Here is an 18355-nt window from a genome sequence, read left to right on the forward strand (position 1 = left end):
TGAATCCTGCCTCCTGACAGCATACCACACACCTAAAACAAGAAAGTATGTGTGCTGAATGTTTCTTTTGCTACAAGCTTTAGATCAAGCCTTTGATGAGACAAAACACATTCCCTTTCTAAAGCTGAAACATTTCAGCAAATATTGGTGCAATACATCTGCTTTACTATAGAGAAAATCCTTTTTAAGAAAGGGCTCTGGATTCACATTCCCAGTCCAAACTGTGCATCACTGTCTGAATTTCCTAGTCTGACAGCACTACTAAAATGCATCCCAGAGACTAAATCCAGCCTTAATTCAGGTTTGTCTGGCCAGCAGAGAATGAAGGAAATCCCACAGCAGAGCCTAACGGCTCTAACAGCTTCTATGCTAATTCCCATACTCCCTCCACATAGAAAGTAGCTGGGGAAAGGAGCATGCCTCAAAAAAAAAATGTTTAAGAGGAAGATGAAAGAATCCCCATCCAAAATGGGCAATTCAGGAGTAGTCCAGCTCTAGACGATGTTTCTTTTTAACCTCCATTGAACATTAATGATTATAACTCCAAATTTCTAACTTGTTTTATGATGCTCTTACTACATTACATCATGCTATCCTGTGTATAAAAACAATTGAATGAAAGTCTCTAATTTTAGCTGTCATAAGTTAAAGAATAAATGGCAGCAGAAGCTTTCACTTATAATTGCAGGATTTTAGGTAGCTACCAGAAAAGTTGTGTTTTCAGTATATGAACAAATGCTCAACCATTTAAGCAAAATTTCAGAAACTGAGAGAAGCTGTGTGCGCTTAAGAGTTAATGGTGAAGGTGTCACTATGCTCAGAAATAGAGCTGACTTTTCCATGTCACATTCAGCTTATTAATAACCCAATTATTTCTGTCACAATGGCACATGTCTCTCTCTGCTTTTTGTTATTGTTATGCAACTAGAATAGCTTTCAGAATTACTTTTGGCTGAGCTTGAACAGGTAAACTATAAAATTCAGCTAGAATTGAGTTTTATGCTGAAATGCTATTGCAATTCAATAGATGAATGTTGAGTGACATAGAGTATGCAATTATGCAAGAAGACTGTTTGCAACAAGCCATCTTGGAAGTACTTCCATTTGTGAGAGGATTTTTTTCATATTCTGAATGTGAATACATTAAAAAGCCTGTAATCAGTTAATAGAGTCAAATCTGCAATTCTTAATTCTGAATATCTTCTGTAACGAGATGAGCTTCTCCATTCTTGTGATTAACTTACAAACAAAGCCAAATACAAGAAGCTGGTTCAGAAAAAAAATCAATGCAAGGAATCACTGCCAGTTTTCTCATAAATATTTCTCCCTTAGAAACCATTGAAATTTACACTCTCTTTATCATGTGCTGTATAGGGCTATATGCAACTACAGCACTTCCTACATAAAATAATACAGATCTGGGTAAGATCTTGCATAAATGGGTATAAAAATTATATGCAACCTCCTGGCAAATTGCCAAAGTAGCCCTTATGCTTACAAAACAGTGCATCAATCTAGTCTAATCCCTGTGTTTACACATGTATAACAATATTGCTGCAAAGCTGCTTTGTTTAGCTGTGTATTTTCATGACCTTGAAGCTCAGGATAATGTATTTTTTATTCTATTCAGTTTCTTCACACAAGGATATCTACAATCATTATAAAAATTCTCCAGTCGGAGGAGTGGGGAAAAAAAAAAAAGGGACTTCAACTGCTCAGTTTCTAAATTAAGCTACATCTGAAGTTAAAAATAGCCCTTCCGCCTGAAGATGCTATGCTGCCTGAATTTAAATAGCCTGTTTCTTTCCCTGACAGATAACATTTATTGTGCTCTCTGCTGCTGCAGAAAAATGCCTTCTCTAAGGAGGCTACCTTTTTTTTAAGTCCAATTTCACTTCACCTAAGACAACAGAATTACACAGAGTCAGTGTTACAGCCAGGATGTGTATCAATTTTCCCACAGATACAGTTCTCAAATTTTACTAAGTAGACCTAAAAATATGCATGTGTATGTGTATGAGTTTTCCTAGTTCTTTTTTCAGATTTTTCTGGGAAGATCTATAGTAAGAATGTATTGCATGAAATCCATCAGATTTCTACAACACATGTCCTAAAAGAGCTCGTGCCCATTCCTACCAACCGTTTTTGCTTTCATTTACTTCTATAGACACGTATTTTTAGATGTTTCATTGCTGATTCTAGATAAAAAGTAGTATTAAATGCAATTACACACACTATAAGTGAAATTATTTACTCACTGTTTTTCCCCAAAGCACTGAATGGAAACGAGTAGAAGCTGTATTCTGTTTCTGTCTGGGCCTGACACAGCACCAGCATAAGGATATCTATCTTATCCATATTCCTACTGTGATCAGAGGCTGAGTGGTCGCAATTAAGTTATGCAAGGCCTTTTTGTGCTATTCATGTAGAGTAACTCAGGCATTGGCTTTATACTGCATGCAGATTAGAAAGGTAAACATTCCTTTAAGCATCCAGCCCCTCCTCGTCAAAGCAGGTTAGATCCTTTTGTTAAAATTTCTAGTGCTCCAACCAGCGTAGTTTTAAAGTTTCAAGCACTGTATCCATGCTTGCCCCTGGGAAACTGTTAATTTTCCTCAATATTCATGCTAAATTTACTGTGCCTTAATTTCATCGTTTTATGAGAATTAAAATTAATCAGATTCACATCTACATTTTAAGCAAGAAAATAAGAAAGGCATACTTCTAATGTGCAAAAATGAAACTTGAATCTTGCTATATTGAGACAACCCTACTTTCCCCTTCTTTGTTAAATTGCACATTTTATATGAGCACTCCCAAAGGAATAGCACAGAAAGACTCAGGAATAAGTAAATGAAAGATGAGATGGATATAAGTACTCTTACCCCCAAGCAAGACTTTCACATTGCAGTCAATTTATGGACTAAAAGCCTGAAAGATGCCTGAAAGCTTTATAAGCATCAATAATATTTGCAATGATGTAAGCCAAAGGCAATGATCTAAGGTCTGCAGTCCCTAATTGAATAAAACACCCATTGAAGTCAATAGGAATTGCACTCAGTTAAGCTGTACAGTATTTCAGGTCTAAAGCATTTTACATAATGTTACTTCCATAGCACCTACAAAGCAGTGTTATTTGTACAGGGCAATGTTCGCCAAACACAAGCCACTGTCAAAGGAGACAGGACTGGAACACCTGCATGGAGTTCAGTTGTGCAGTTTCGGTTGAAGCAAACTGCAGTCATCAGTCAACACCACATTAAGTTAACCGAAGCTATAGTCTCAGGTGTTAAACACTCACCAATAAACAGGTATGTGTGTGGCAGAGTCCTATCATGTTACAGGACAGTTTATACAGGGTAACCTGTGTCAGGACTGATAAGGCTCTGGGACTTCAGCAATTGTTAAGAGTCCTAAGCTGCTCCTCAGCTTTATTACCAAGCATGTGAAATGAGAGCCACGTGCATTGCCACCGAGGAATCGGAGAGGAATGAGAGTCAGTCTGCAGCACTGGCACTGCAGATGGTTTGGTATCACTTCTGCTTCTGGGGAAGACAGGATCAGGGGCGCCAGAAGCCGTTCGCACTGTGCTGTGTCAGAGAGCTTCACAAAAGCATATAATAATGCATGTAATGAGTCTCCAGCATCACATTTGTGAGGCCTGGAGAATGTTTCTCTTTCCAAATGCGAACTACTGAGTCATCCTGTTCATGTGAGACAGACTGTATTCTCTTCCCAGAGAGCTCCTTTGAATCACTATTACCACCAGATAACAGATGTTGCTCTCCAGGAAAGTTTTTCATACAAGCTCTTAGAATCATACGGATTATTTCAACTTGACCTTGTAATTACAATAGAAAAACAAGATGAACAGGGGGATCTCAGAGGCCTGAGAATTGTAGTGCTTCGCATATTTAAGTAACTAGGCCCTGAACAACGTGACTACTCAAAACACTACACAAAGAATAACAGGTAATATCCATAGTCTTATAAGGTAAATATTACTTATTCCCAGTTTACATACAGGAAAAAGCAAGCCCTGAAGTGTTTAACAGACTTGTCCAACATCATACAGTAAATATGTAACAACTCAGGAATAAGTGACCCAAAGTTCAAAAACAACTATGTCTCTGAAACTTAGAGCCTACAGATGTGCAATGAAACTGAAGTTAAATAACTTGAAAACAGGACTAAAAGTATACATTGGAAGTTTTTATTAAAACTTTTTAAAATGCCCATCTTCTGATGACCACTTCTGTTTTAAACCACAAGACACCTTCTGGTTACTTGTTCAAAGTGAACCTTAGCATGCACTTTAAAAGAGATGCTGAGAAGTACTGTAATACATACTAAATTTCAATCTTTCCTAACTATGCATACTTCTGGTCAAGTAACAGTCACTTTCCTTCTGCATGCCTTTATTGTGTTCCTGGAGTGCTGCTTTGGATGATAAAGCACATTTTCACCACTCTTTTTCAAAAATGCCAGTAACTGGCAATTTAAAAATCAGACATTTATATTGTAACTATTCCTGTGCTTTCTGGTGCCACTTTAACTAAGTTCATGCAATTAAATTATTTCTCTAATGCCCTGAATACACGCATTTCATGATTTCACATCAGAGTTTTGGAGTCATGTCACCAGATCCCAGAAGTAATAGAGCCATGCTTATTCATAGCAGTGGACAGTCAGGCCCAGGTAATGCAATAACAGCTTGGATTCCAAACAGCAGCAACAAAATACAGAACCACAGGGCTTTGGTTAGCTAAAAATGAATTAGTAAATTTTTCGTCAGGCAGTCTCATTAATCGCTACAGTCTGAATTAAAAACTATCCATCCCAGCTTAACACCCCAAACCCTGCATACCAGCTTCATTGAGATGCTCCAGGCGCCCTGTCTCTTCCTAGCCTGCTCCCTGGAGCTACTACTTGGTTAGTTTATTGCCCTCCCAGTACAGCACCGCTAAACCTACTTAGTTTCACCTAACCTTACAGCTTTCCTTCATTACTCCCAGTCTGTTTGCCTCCTGATTTCTCAGACTTGTTGCTGCAGAATTGCCTATCTCCTGCATCGCTCCTCAGAGCCACAAATACCTTGCCCTAACTGTTGACAGACATTATACTGTGAACTCACAATGCAGACTTCATCCCCTTCTTCTCCTTTCAGCTTCTACCTCTCTGTCCCACTGTCTGGAAGTAAATGCTGTTCTCTGCATAATACAGTCACAGAGCATTTTCAAGTTGAAGAGAGAAGGACAAGCAGATAAAGAGAAAAAAGGTGAACAGAAAGACAAAGACTGAGGCTTGCTACCCACTATCTTCTCCATAAAGGTTTACCTCTGAATCTCATTTGAAAATCTACTTTACTAATTAACATGCCTTATCTAGTTGTCATCATGGTATTCTTTGTGTCATGAGACACCACCTAAAATAATACAAAATATTTTTTTTGTGGTTTTTCTTCCCAGATTACTAAAAATGGTGGAATTATATGGAATGCTGATAAACTAAGAACATTAGATAAATTTTCTTTGAGCTTACTGTTTTTTCGTTTCCTCCAGTGTAAGCATTTAACTATTATTTGTATCTTAAACTGCTTAAAAGTGATATCCAGAAAAGAAATGTCAAAAAACCAGTAGCAATTTTTAGGAAGAGGAAACAGGTCTACTTTCTGAACAAACACACTTTCTCAACAGCCTGAAGAAAAGATCGTTTTCACCTCAGACTAAAATTGTCTCTCTCAATTCTCTTCTCATATATACAGACTCATTGCTGTGCTCCAGTTGTTTTGATAATGCAAAGTTATCATAAACACATCTGAATACATAGCAACATCTAAAATTTAGCAACTGGAATTTCTGATGTTAAATTAAATGCCCCAAATGTATATTTCTACTGGGGAAAAGTGTGAGTCAAACTCACACTCCGTATGCATTTGCAATAAACAGGAAACAGAGTGAAATAAATGTATGTGCTTTATTCTGGTTAATATATGTTGTGCCCATCACAACATGTAAGATTGCCAGGATGTGAAGCACATGCATAGATGCAAATATATTAAGCAGCAAACAGTAATTTCGATGAGACAGATACTATTTTGAACTTCAATACCTTAGCAATTCTACAGAAAAACAATACAACAACCTCATCAATTGTCCCTTTCTCCCAGGAAACTGGCACACAAACAGGGGACTGTACCAATAAACATGTTCTTGACTCAAAATAATTCCTATGTAGTTCATTTAAAACAACAACAAAAAAACCCACCCCAAACCAACCATTTCAATCAAATGTGTCATAACCCAGATTACATGTAAATACTTCATAGAAACTTCTGAGGTCATTGGGAACTTCTGAATGGATTTTTTGGCCCTCACATGCAAAAGAACAAAATTTGGGCCCATTCTGCAAGGCACTTATCACCACCAGCTTCCACTGATAGGATCAGTTCCAGAAAAAAAATTCTGTAGTCTGGAGGCTCTATTTTCTTATTGCCCACAGGGGAGCAAAGAGTTAGCCTATGAGCCTGCAAGTATCTATTTAATAGACAAAATTTAAAACCAACAGGAGTTCAACATCTTCAACATCTCATAGGACAGGGCTCAACTCTGCATGTTCAGTTTCCAGTTGATGTGGCCTATTATATACATACAGTACAATGAAGACTATTCAGAACTTCCCATTTGCCTTAGAGGCAACCACAGTTAATGCTCTGTAATCTGCATTACAACACACTGTGGGTATTTTTGTTTTTAATTAATTCTTCTGAAAATATTTTTGGGATGAGTGGATGTATATGGTGAATGTAGTGGTGAGAAAGGCTGCAGGATTCATAATTACAAAGAGAAGAAAATCCTGACCTTTTGCATATGCAGCACTACTAAGATTTCATTGTTCAAATTAGCAAAACCTCTCTGCTATTACTAACTTTCAAGGTCAGCTACACGTATAGCAAAAAGAATTGGTAATGATGTTCAACATTTTGAAAAATCCAGACAGAGCTGTTAATAAAATAGAAAAGAAAAATCCTCACTTACCTCAATAGTTGTAAGCTGTTATTTCATACTCTGTAAACTTTCACTCCCTACTAACTAAACAAAAGTTCTGCAATCTTGATGCTAGAATAGCTCTCAAATACATACTGCAGAATACCAAAAAAGAGAAAGCCTATGTTGTCCTTACTAGCAGGCATCTCTCCAGGGATGATTGGTCATTACCCTGGCAACCCTCACAAATGGCAAATGACGTAAAGAGAGTGGGAAAAAAGCCACTGAGAGCAGAAAGCACTATATGCATTATAGATAGTTCTGAGAATCCACGCTCATATATGCATTAAATGGCTTCAGAGGAACACAAGGGACCTTCCATTTTGCAGAGATGCCTGCCGAGGTGAATAAGAAACTTTCTAATTTTTTTCTTAATCAAAGCATTGGGAGCATCTTTAAGTCTTTAATTGAAGCAAATTGGTTTCTGATGATTTAAATAATTCAGGCACTGGTTTTATTCTCTTTTTTCCAATTCTGTTAAAATTTCCTATTAAAATAGCTCACAGAGGTATTCAGACAAGAGTGGATGTATTTTTCGTTATTCCTTTTCACTTTATTTATTGTTACATAAAGTTACTTATTGTTATATTTATTCACATTAGCTCTCATACCCTCATTTTTCCCTAACAATGCATTTGTACAAATTGTACAAGCATTCTTGTGTTTAAGTCATTAGAAATAAACACTTTAGCAGTTGTATTTAGTGTTACTGACAACTACACTCTGCCTAAAGAGGACATGATTTGCCAAACATCAGAGAACAAATTAAAAAGCATTTTGTTATTTTTGCACAGCATGATCACAGTGAATTTGACCACATTGTGATGTGTACATCACAAAGCTAGAGAAATCTGGGTGTGGTTAATTCTTCCACAATTAGATGGAAAAAAATCTCAAGTAAGATAAAAAGGAAATCTGCTTCGAGATTCTTTAGCACCTGCACCACTCATCTTTACACGATTAAGTAAAACTGAAGGAATTCTGGGTATGAAACCCAAGAAAAGCATCTTCCACCCCTGCTTGCGTATGTTACCAATTACAATTCAGGATCAGGCATCCTTTTACCTGCTCTTCTTTGGACCTCAGGATTTCTGGATTCCTAAATGCACATAAGCCAGCTTTCAAAGAGCACACTGGAAAGCATTAGCACTCAGATCATTTTATAACCTAAAGGCAAGGGCACAATTCTCAGAGATGAAATAAGAACAACTGAGGAAGTAAGTGAATAGAGGTAGCTGCTCTAACCACTTAGCTATTATGTAAAAGTTGGATGGGAATGGCTCTACCATGACAACTGAGTTTTGTGCTGAACTCCTGATGAAAACATGTTAGATGTATTTGAACTCTGCCACACTTCAAACCTGAAATGAAACAGAAGTAACCAGCAGCTGCAACTAAGATATTTCTGTACCTAGCTGCCTAAATTCAATTAGTTAAAACTTTCTGGAGTAAAATTTATCACCCTTGAAGTTTAGATGCATTCAAATTTAGGTGTCCTTGAAGAAGATAGATAGGCTTTAGAAGCCCAGCTTGTCCATACAAGAATAAAGGCAAGAAACTTTGCCAACACCTAAGTTAAAAAATTACATCCAGGTACTTCAAGAGCAAACGAACTATAAAGGTAGGAAGAATCAGCATATTAACCACAGCGTACACATTTCTACCAAAGAAATCCCGTTAAAAATATGATTTTCTAAGTGTAACAGAATAAAGACTCTGAACTGAGAATTGTACAGAGTTCTGAACTGAGAACTGTCCAGAGAAGTACATGATACTTCATCAAATAACGGAGTTGATGAAAAAGAAGAATCTTTTATCTGAACAGTTGCCCTGGAATAGCAAGATTTCCTTACGGACATAACAACATGCAAAGCCCTCCATTGCAGGGTATGGCAAAGGCATGACATTGCTGCACTGCTGCTCTGCACCTGGAAACAGCCTCCTGACACCGAGTTAGCCTCACCCGCTGGCTGCTCTTGGTCAGACTGGAGATTTGACTGAATCTTGTCTGGCTCCACAATCTGGAAGCAGAGTAACAAGAGAGAAGACGAGTATCTTCACTCGTTCTTTTTCTATTTGTTTCCAGTCAGAGTGTTAGACAGATACAGAACCACCATCCACCTGAGAGAAAATGTAACTAGATCAGCAGCAGGGCCCCTGATGGTCCTCATGACTAAGGCAGTGAGCTGAGACTTAAGGAGACCCAAGCTATTTAACAGCTATGCTACTAGCTTGTTGGATGAGTTCTCACAAAATGTTTCCCCAGCTGTACAATGTGAATAAGGATTCCAATTCCTTTAAAAAGGGTTTTCAGTGCTATCACCAAAGGGGCTTCATATAAGAAAGGGCTCCATTTTTATTATTTTCAAAATTTACTATCCTCCTGCAATCAGGAAGAAGGTAGTACACTTGTATCATGACAATTTCCCAAAAAGGATGAACGAGCCATTGCAAATGACTGAATTTTATGACAAAACAAGTAATAAACAGAAAGGATACTCAAAAGATAATGCTCCATTCAGTGTACTTTATTTATTTGCCGAGGACACCTCATTTTTAATTATTTAAACTCTGGCTACATCATACTAGCAAATGTTCTGCTGGGTTATAATTGACAGAAATATCTTGATCTGAGCGAAGTAAAAACCTCAGTATAACATTACCTCTGATGTTACATTTTTCCTGACAGAAGGACTATTTTGTTTAGAAACCAGACGGCAAAGTTCACCAACATGTAGATGGCCAATGCATGCTCTACACTTCCCATTAATATTCTCTTTGATGGTCCAAATCTAAGCTTCTCATTTTTTCTACAGTTAACCTTTGCAGAAATTTAGATCCAACTACAAGCTTTCTACCTACCTTCCACTCATTACAACAACTGAACAAAAATCTTATCATCAGTGTTCCCAGACTTGCTTTTTTAAGAACAAATGTCGTCTGTCATGGACATACTTTGTATGAAATGTTATTAGATGTAAGACCAACAAGTATTTTTAAAAATACAAAAACTTTCTGCGTTTTTGCAAACAGATGGTCTTAACAAAACCTTCATCTTTTTTTATCATATCCAACCCTACCAACTTGCTTTTGTCTCAGCATGTGAGATTGACTCATGTGAATGTTCTGGGGACAAATCCAGTCAATGAATGGGGAGAAGGGGAAGACACTGGTGCAGAGCTGCAGCCAGGGAATAAGGCTTCTAACGGAGTCTTAGGAAGAGGCACAATGACAGAATCTTACAGCCGTTTCGTGACATTGTGTCACCCATGCTGCTGAGTCTAACATATGTAGTGCCTGATGGAAAACTGGGTTGCCAATCCTTAAAGAATCCTTTCCACACACTAAGAAAATTTGCCAATACTTTAGAAAATTGAATTAAAAATTGGTCAGTGTATTAAAAAAAAGATTGGAGATGCAAATCATCCAGTAAATTATTACTGATTTTAAGTGGTTCATCCCAGGAAAGGATCAGCTCACTCAAGTCAGTGAGAGTTAAAAAGTCTTCAGCACTTCTCTGGACCAACCATTTAAGTGCTTGTGAAATGCATCATGTTGCAGAATCCAGCCACTTAAACATGCCTGTAGTCGCTTGGCATAAAGGACAATCACACAGGGCCTTCTCCATACTTTCCAAGTTCTGTCCTTCGTCTTAAGCGTGTCTACTCCAATCTGGTTTTTAGCTGGAGAAAATGAGCTCAAGTTTTAGCAGGCCCAATGCACTATACGTCAGAGTTACAGGAAATAAAAAACCCTATCAAAACATATTATTTCTATAAAGGCCCTTACACTGTCATGTCATGTAAACATCAGAAAGGGGTGAATGATGATTTTTGTTTCCTAAGCTATGAATATGATTCTGAACAATACACTGTTGAGTAAGCAAAACCACTTTTTCTTTCTCTGCCCTTCTAGAGGACAGACATGTGCCTTGCCAGATGATGCCAAACCCATTATTTGTGTCCTTGCGCTTCTCCATTAGCGATATTGCAGCTAGACTAGCTGATGTCAAGGATGTCCATGTTGAAAGATAACAACATTCCTTAGATGCAGAAACTATAGGCTTTCAGCATTCTCTGGCTTTCCCGTGATTTGGCTTTGACTGGGAACATTATTACAGAGAAATTCAGTGAGATAAACTAAGGAATAGAAAGTACAAACATTCAGAAAATGCAAACATCTGAATATGAACACACTGCTGTTAGTATCCTTTAATACTCAATTTTAATCAAATTCATAGACACAGTCAGCCCTTGGATGCACAGATGCATCCACAATCAGCAATTCGTTACTCTCACTTCATCTTTTTTCCCATTCCAGCGTTAGTTGTCTAGCACATCGGTCTCTCCTGACCCCATAAAACACATGACAAAATATTCCAATAATCACCTTAACTAGGGAATCCTGGGGCAGGAAAACTGAAGTAGTTCTGACAGGAGAGGACAGTGGCAAGTCCAACCATTCCAACACAAGACAAGGCAAGGTCATACAGGCCACCAGTGGTGGTGACAACACTTGCAGTCTCTGCTGATTTACTTTCCAAGCCGGTAGTTCAGATTAACCATCAGTTACCAAGCCAACCAAACAATGCTTCTGGTAGGTGACACAACCTCAGGATACATACAGCACTAAAATTTCTAGTAAGCAACATAGATCTTAAGTGCCTAGGACTGGTTATCCCTGCACTTGCACCAGCGAGCATGAAAGCACTAGTATACACAGAGAAACTGTGTTTACAACTTTGTTTAAGACAGATCTAAACAAGCCATTGAAAAGAAGCAGCTTCTGAGAAATGTAGCTTAAAAGGTCTGGTTTCCTCCAGTTGTGTTTCATGTTTGGATTCTTTTGTGTGATTCAAAAAGCAAAAATTTCTGATCAAAGCTCTAACTAGGATAAAGATATTCATGCAGTCTGTGTTCTAGACAGGTTAGCTATTGTCAACTAATATAACATAGCTTACGCTGCAACTTTATCATCTGTGGAAGCAATCAAAACGGTAGCATAAAATCAGCTTCCTAAAAGCACTAGTTTAAAAATACTTGGGACTTGCTCACATTAGTTCTGCCCTTCCACAAGCATCCCACAGTGCTAGACAGTTTCTATCTCTATCTTTCTTGATTGTTCAAAGAAAACAAGTATCATGACTGATAATAAAATTCTTCCCCTAAAAGCCCTCTATAGCTAAAAGGTTCAAGAAATTAATAAATACAAAACACCAAGACTGTCATGGAGTGGTGCTCTTACATGCCTTTTATGTCCTGAGAGAAAGAACATCCCTGACCACCCTTCCGGCCAGTATTCCCTATGCCATAGCTAATTTTCAAATAGAAGAGTAAATAATGAAGACTACCCACACACGTAAGCTGACATATCAGGACTCAAGGAAAGCTCATCATCTGCAGATCTTGTCAAGTTCTGCACTGTACCACATCTTTTCCTGACAACACTTGGAAACACTGATTCCTCTCAGTTTCACTTGCAGGGAAGATGTCTTGGGCCTGATGCAGCTCTTGGCTACAATTCTGCTGCACTGAAATAAAAGACACTGTCCCAGTGTAAAAGTGGTGAGAGAGAAGAATCAGACTCCAAGATAACCACATGTGGAAGAAAAAAGGGATTACAAATTTGCATGTGATATAAAAATCAGAATTCTTATAATAGTTATTAAAAATGCCATCAACTTATCTGTTACAGCAATGATCAAATTATGCAAAGATCTTATCTACCACCTCAAGGACTTTTTAAAATGGAGCATACCAATACAGATGTGTGCTGATGCCGTAATTTAGCAGCTGATACTTTCAAACAGTAGCAGCATGACTGTTCTACAATACAGATTTTCTGTGGATAAATATTTAGATAAAGCACTGCAATCCTAAGCTTCCCCATATAAATCAGTGTCTCCTGAATCAAAGCACACCCTTTTCTGCATCAGACTTCTTGCTGCAGTGCAATTGCATTGCTCTACATACTCATTTTGGATGATAAAGTACATACTTGTCATACTAATGACCTGAATGAATTTGGGAAAAAAGTGACAAATGCTTTGCAAAGATGCCCATCCAGCAAATACACTATTATTCTTCCTCACTACCATTTAATGAAGTTTATAACAATCTCTTTTTTTGTGAGACAATAATATATAAATCTCAAAAATCAAGCCAATACCTTGTTTTTTGAAACTCAGCAGAAATAATGCTACTCTAGTTCATAATCCAAAACCTGCTACATTGATGTCGATTGCCAGTGCCTCTGCCTCCAGCTTTACCTGTGCCCTCTCCTGGTGGTGGAACAAACATTGCACAGAATAGACATGGTTACACCAAAACCTCCCCTCACAACAAACATTTCCAGATGTGAAGTGAAAACAGCTTTCTGAAGTAAAACAGGCCAAGATTCCAAGCCTAATGGGGTTCCAAAAAGGTAACACAAAAAGTGTCACGACTTCTAGAAGATCATTGATTAGCACACCCTTACAGCTCTACTCCCAAGACTGCCTTGTTGCACCCAATAAAGAATGTGTAGGCAGAAATAGGGACTGGGGGCTCTTCTCTCTCAGAGGAGTAGGTTAAACAGCAGGCTCTCCATTTGGATTCCTTACCTCTGGCTGCTCAGAACCATGATTCTTAACTGCATGGTATCACAGTTTGAAACTGCTAGTGAGGCAACACAGCACTCTCCTGGAAAGTTGACAGTAGGAATTTGAACCTTGTGAGGCCAAAGACAAGAGCATCTGACCAAGGAACAGGAGATCTGTACTCCATGCTACCTGCTCTGCTGTTATAGCCAAATTTCCATTCTAGTAGTGGGAAGCACAGGGGATCAAAATGCCCCATAAAATGGTAAGGCTCAGCTGACACAAAGATCTTCTGCTTATCAGGCTAAGCTGGCTTCTGAACTGTAAGTAGCTTTGTTTCTACAGATGAGAGCCAGGTCAGGTTTGGCCCAGCTGCCAAGCAAATAAGCCCTGCAAGAATCCAGAGTGACTACAGACCAAGCACTACGCCTGAAACAGTAAATTCTGCCAGATCTGAGCCAAATGAGACATATGTACCCAAGAGACATTTGAGAAGCACAATACAGGCACATTTAAGTTCTGGCCAGGGCTGGCTTAGCCCAGCAGACCTATTACCTCAGAATCAGTTCCAGGCAAATGTTGCAGTACCACCTTCACACCTAATCTGTCTCTGGGAATTCATAATATGCCTGAGCTAAACAAGGAAAGTGGTCCAGAGTCCTCTGATTTGGTTTCACAGGGACCACTTACAGTTCAGAACAATAAAGCAGCACTATTATCTGGGTTTCTGCCCCATTCTCCAGTATATCCTAGCCACTATTATTCCAGCCAGTCAGCTGGAATCTCGGCATGCATTCTTTCCCCCCCCCCTTCTCCAAAAACTAGTCAGGCAATCTATAGGGGACAGAAAGTTGACTGTATATTAACAGCAAGCACCATCACCTCTTCCTTACATCATGTTCTAAAGTAAGAGTGAGTCATGGGTCTTTTATGAAAGGACAAGTTAAACACACCAGCTCCAAAAGAAGATTCTGGAATATATAACCCCGCAACTGCCTTGGTGGAGTCACAGACAGATGTCAGACATATCTACTCTCCTCACCATTTTCAAACACTAAGCCCAAACATCCTGTGCAGTGGTTATGCTGTCACAAATCCAGGTTTAAGGTGTCTGTCTTTAGTACATTTTATATGAAACATAATTCAGTGCTTGGATTCCAGTCTGAGGTAAGAACCTAAAGGTCAGGTATGGCAATGGTGAGGCCCCTTAGTGAGGTTTAGCATTTAGTTTGTGTTCTAGCTCTTTCTCTGCAGAAGAAGGATGATAGCATATTTATACTCACAGCATCCCTGTAAGGCAGGGCAGTATTAAAATTTACAAAGTACCCAAGTACTTTAGCAAAGAAAGTAGAAAGTTGAGAGATCATACAGAGTTCTTGAGTGAATGAATATTAGTGGTTATTTTGCTTTTTCATCTACAGATGCTTTTAAAGTTCACATAAACATTTAAGACCTCTTCTGAAAATAAGAAAAATAAAACCTTTAACATGTATTTTGCAATCAAGAAACAGGGAGGAACACAGACATTATGAATAACCCATTGTCAGGGCCAGTCTGCTCCACATCTCAAAGCTGGCACTGCAGCCTGGGAGCCTGACTGGCAGTTGTATGGCACTGCTCAAAAGCAATGGGCCAACAGCCACCCAATGGGGAAGTACAGCTTGTTGAGAAACAAAAAAATCATTCTGTTCAGTTTCAGCCTGACATATGCATCACTTTCTACATTGTTTTATATTACCAAAAAGTTGAATACACTTGCTTGAAACAATTCCATCTTAATGAACTTTCAAAAACCTCAAAGCACTATCAGGAAGCTTCAGATTCTCCAGACTGTTACTGATTAAATGAACTTCTGCTTACCAGTAAGCATCATCATTTGGTGTCTTGCTTCATGCCCCACTTTTAAAAAGATTTTTCTGTTTATTCTTGTGGACAATTTATGTTAGTATCTGGCTCTAGAGTTATTATATACAATGTCACATATGGTAAATCATTCCCATGAAAAGCACATGGTTTGCATTATACCTACACTTGCAACTCCTGACGAGACACTGTGGCCATTTGTATCAACACGGGAACCTAGATAAAATACATTAATTGTTTCTATCTGCTTGGATTTTATAATCCCTCCCTCTGAGGAAACTAAGCAAAAATACTTAAAAAACCTCAAAAGTATTTAGGTACGTTATGGACAGTGGTGGCAAAACTCTAGATTTCACCTGCTCTTATGCAAACATAGGATGACGTGCAGGAATTCACTGAAATAATCCTAGATTTGTGTCTCTTTAAGCGAGGCTGGACTGCTGAAAAAAGATGCCTGGAGTCTATTTCTCTTCTGCATTGAACCCTGTAGGGTTATCCACACTGCTGTAAAGCAAAGTCACTGTAAAATGTTATCAAACCACAGCGATGTTCTACATATTTTCCACACATGTAAATGCCTATAAAAGAGCAAGGCATAGAAAAGTAAGACCTAGACAGTTGTCAGTCTGAATTTCCTTCCCCATATCCTCCAGGCTTCTTGAGGATTACACAGATTTGGCTTTATTTCCTTATGCTAGTCAAATCCTGCAACTTCTAGATATCAGCATGATTTCCAGTGCACATTACCTTGCAGTTCTTACTATCAGTCCCGATCAACCACTGGAGCAGTAAAGATGAGTCAAGCACAGGCACGCCCTCTCTCCATGCCTCACACAGCCACAAGCCTCTTTACCCCAGCACACATTTTCTGATGGCATCACCGGGAATTCTTCTGTGTTGAAGAAATACTGAAGAAAGATAAAACAGCAGAAAGCTGTGTTTGTTTCTGTCTTGCAGATCAATCATAAGCAGCTCTTATGCAGAGAGCAGGATCTGGTTTAAAGTGTCAATTATCATATGAATACAATGAACCATTACTACAAAATAAAGTACAAGCTGGAGCTAAATGAAGATCCTCTAGCACTGTAATTCCAAGTTTTCTGAACTGCTTTTCCCATCTGCAATTAATTCTTCCTCTGCAAACAACTCTACCTTGAGTATTAGTGCCACATACTGGAAATCATGATAACACATTAACTGTAAAAGATTTCATAACACAAAATCAAGGTGCACTGACTTTATGAGGTAGTTAATGAAACAGCAATATTTATATTTATCTTCCTAATGCTAGCAACTGTATTTCAAAGTTGTATTATTATAACTTATGTAAAAGTTCAGATTTCTTAATTGCACAACTAAATTATAAAGTTTGCTCATTAAAGAGAGAATCAAACTGTGTGTCAAATTAAATTCCTTACCCTTGAGAGTTCAATCACCTCCTGATATTCTCATAATTGTGCTTAAAAAATCCCACCCAACTGACTGTCCCTTACTGTTGGGTTTTACTATTTTTCCTATGTTTTGATTCAGGATGAGACTTAAAGGGGGACTGCTGGTCAGCAGCCTAACATTAACTGCAGCATCTTGGGAGCTGTAATCCACACACATTTAGGCTGCTTTTCTCCTTCACTAGCATAAAGTTTGCTGAAATTTGTAATAACCTGCTCTATTCACAATGACTTTACAAACCTCCTGAATAAAACTACTGGGTACACCAAATGTAGATTTTATCTCTCTTCTTACCTCACTGATTAAATTCAGTGTAAGTAAGGAAATATGACTGAAACTTAAGTCACAACTTAGAAAAAAACAAAGCTTTGTAGGAAGTTCTGAACTCCCTATCAAATATGACAAAGCAAGACACATAACAGTAGTTGTTGTCTTATGGTGAAGATATAAGAAACGCTTTTTTATTATTTACAGTCCAATAATTAATTGCTATTAAGTTCACTCATTATGCTATGTAACACTTTACAGGTAAACATAAGGGTAATAAATAAATATCATTCTAATATGATGACTAAGTCTGATCACTTGGAGATCCTTACTGCAGTATTACAGAAATAAGCTCTACATCTTACATGAACTTGAAAAGAACAGTCATGATTATAGTAGAGCACACACAAAACACCCCACCAAACCAGCTCCTCATCCCCTCCAAAAAAAACCTCATATAGGAATTCAAAAAGGGGTACACCAGGAATGCTTGCACTTTAAGCCAATTCCCCTACTCTCCAGTTAGATTTTAGTCTTCTCTAATATTAACTGCTGGTTATACCTGAGGTCTCTTTCATTTCTTTTAATTCCTACAACTTCATAGTTTCCCCCCTCTGGTTGTTCTGGCTGAACACTAAGTTTTGCCGAGAACTCTGATGCCAAACAGGCAATCAGAAATCCTAATTACAAGTTCAACTGTTAAACTGGCAGCTGAGCTGGCAAATCAGAACTGCCCAACTATCCAGGTAAGACAGCCTCAGGGATCAGGGTCTGAGGCGCAAAGGAGTGCCCCATGTGAGAAAGGAACAACACAAAGTTGGGGTAGCAAAATACACTTTAAACCCATTTTATTCTCAGTGGAAGAGCCCAAAAGAGCAGTGACAGTAACAGAGGAATGACTCGGGCAGGGCTCAGCTGCTATAACCGTTACTCCTTTCCACAGCCGGCCCAGCTCCCCCAGAGGCTCCCTACTCACTCCACCCCTCCGTATCCCCTCACGCAACAGCGAGCACACCCCACAAGCCCTCAGGACTCCCAAACCACCTTTCCCCACTCCACCGAGCCCAACAACCGCCCCCTCAACCCTCCCCACCTCACCCGCCCTCCCAGGCCTCACCAGCCCGCGCCTCACACCTCCCCGCCTCGCCACTCT

The 18355-nt window shown here is 38.7% G+C and overlaps 1 long non-coding RNA gene across 1 annotated transcript in view; it reads right to left on the reverse strand.

Moving 5' to 3' along the window:
• Positions 1–18355, reverse strand: part of LOC141947433 (uncharacterized) — a 35916-nt gene extending 17561 nt beyond the window's left edge. Inside the window, exons 1-2 of the long non-coding RNA XR_012630118.1 lie at positions 18320–18355; positions 16234–16394 (exon numbers count right to left, since the gene is read on the reverse strand). This is a non-coding gene — a long non-coding RNA (uncharacterized LOC141947433). The remainder of the gene's footprint in view (positions 1–16233; positions 16395–18319) is intronic.

Source organism: Strix uralensis, chromosome 9 (assembly GCF_047716275.1).
Source record: "Strix uralensis isolate ZFMK-TIS-50842 chromosome 9, bStrUra1, whole genome shotgun sequence".
Taxonomy (NCBI): domain Eukaryota; kingdom Metazoa; phylum Chordata; class Aves; order Strigiformes; family Strigidae; genus Strix; species Strix uralensis.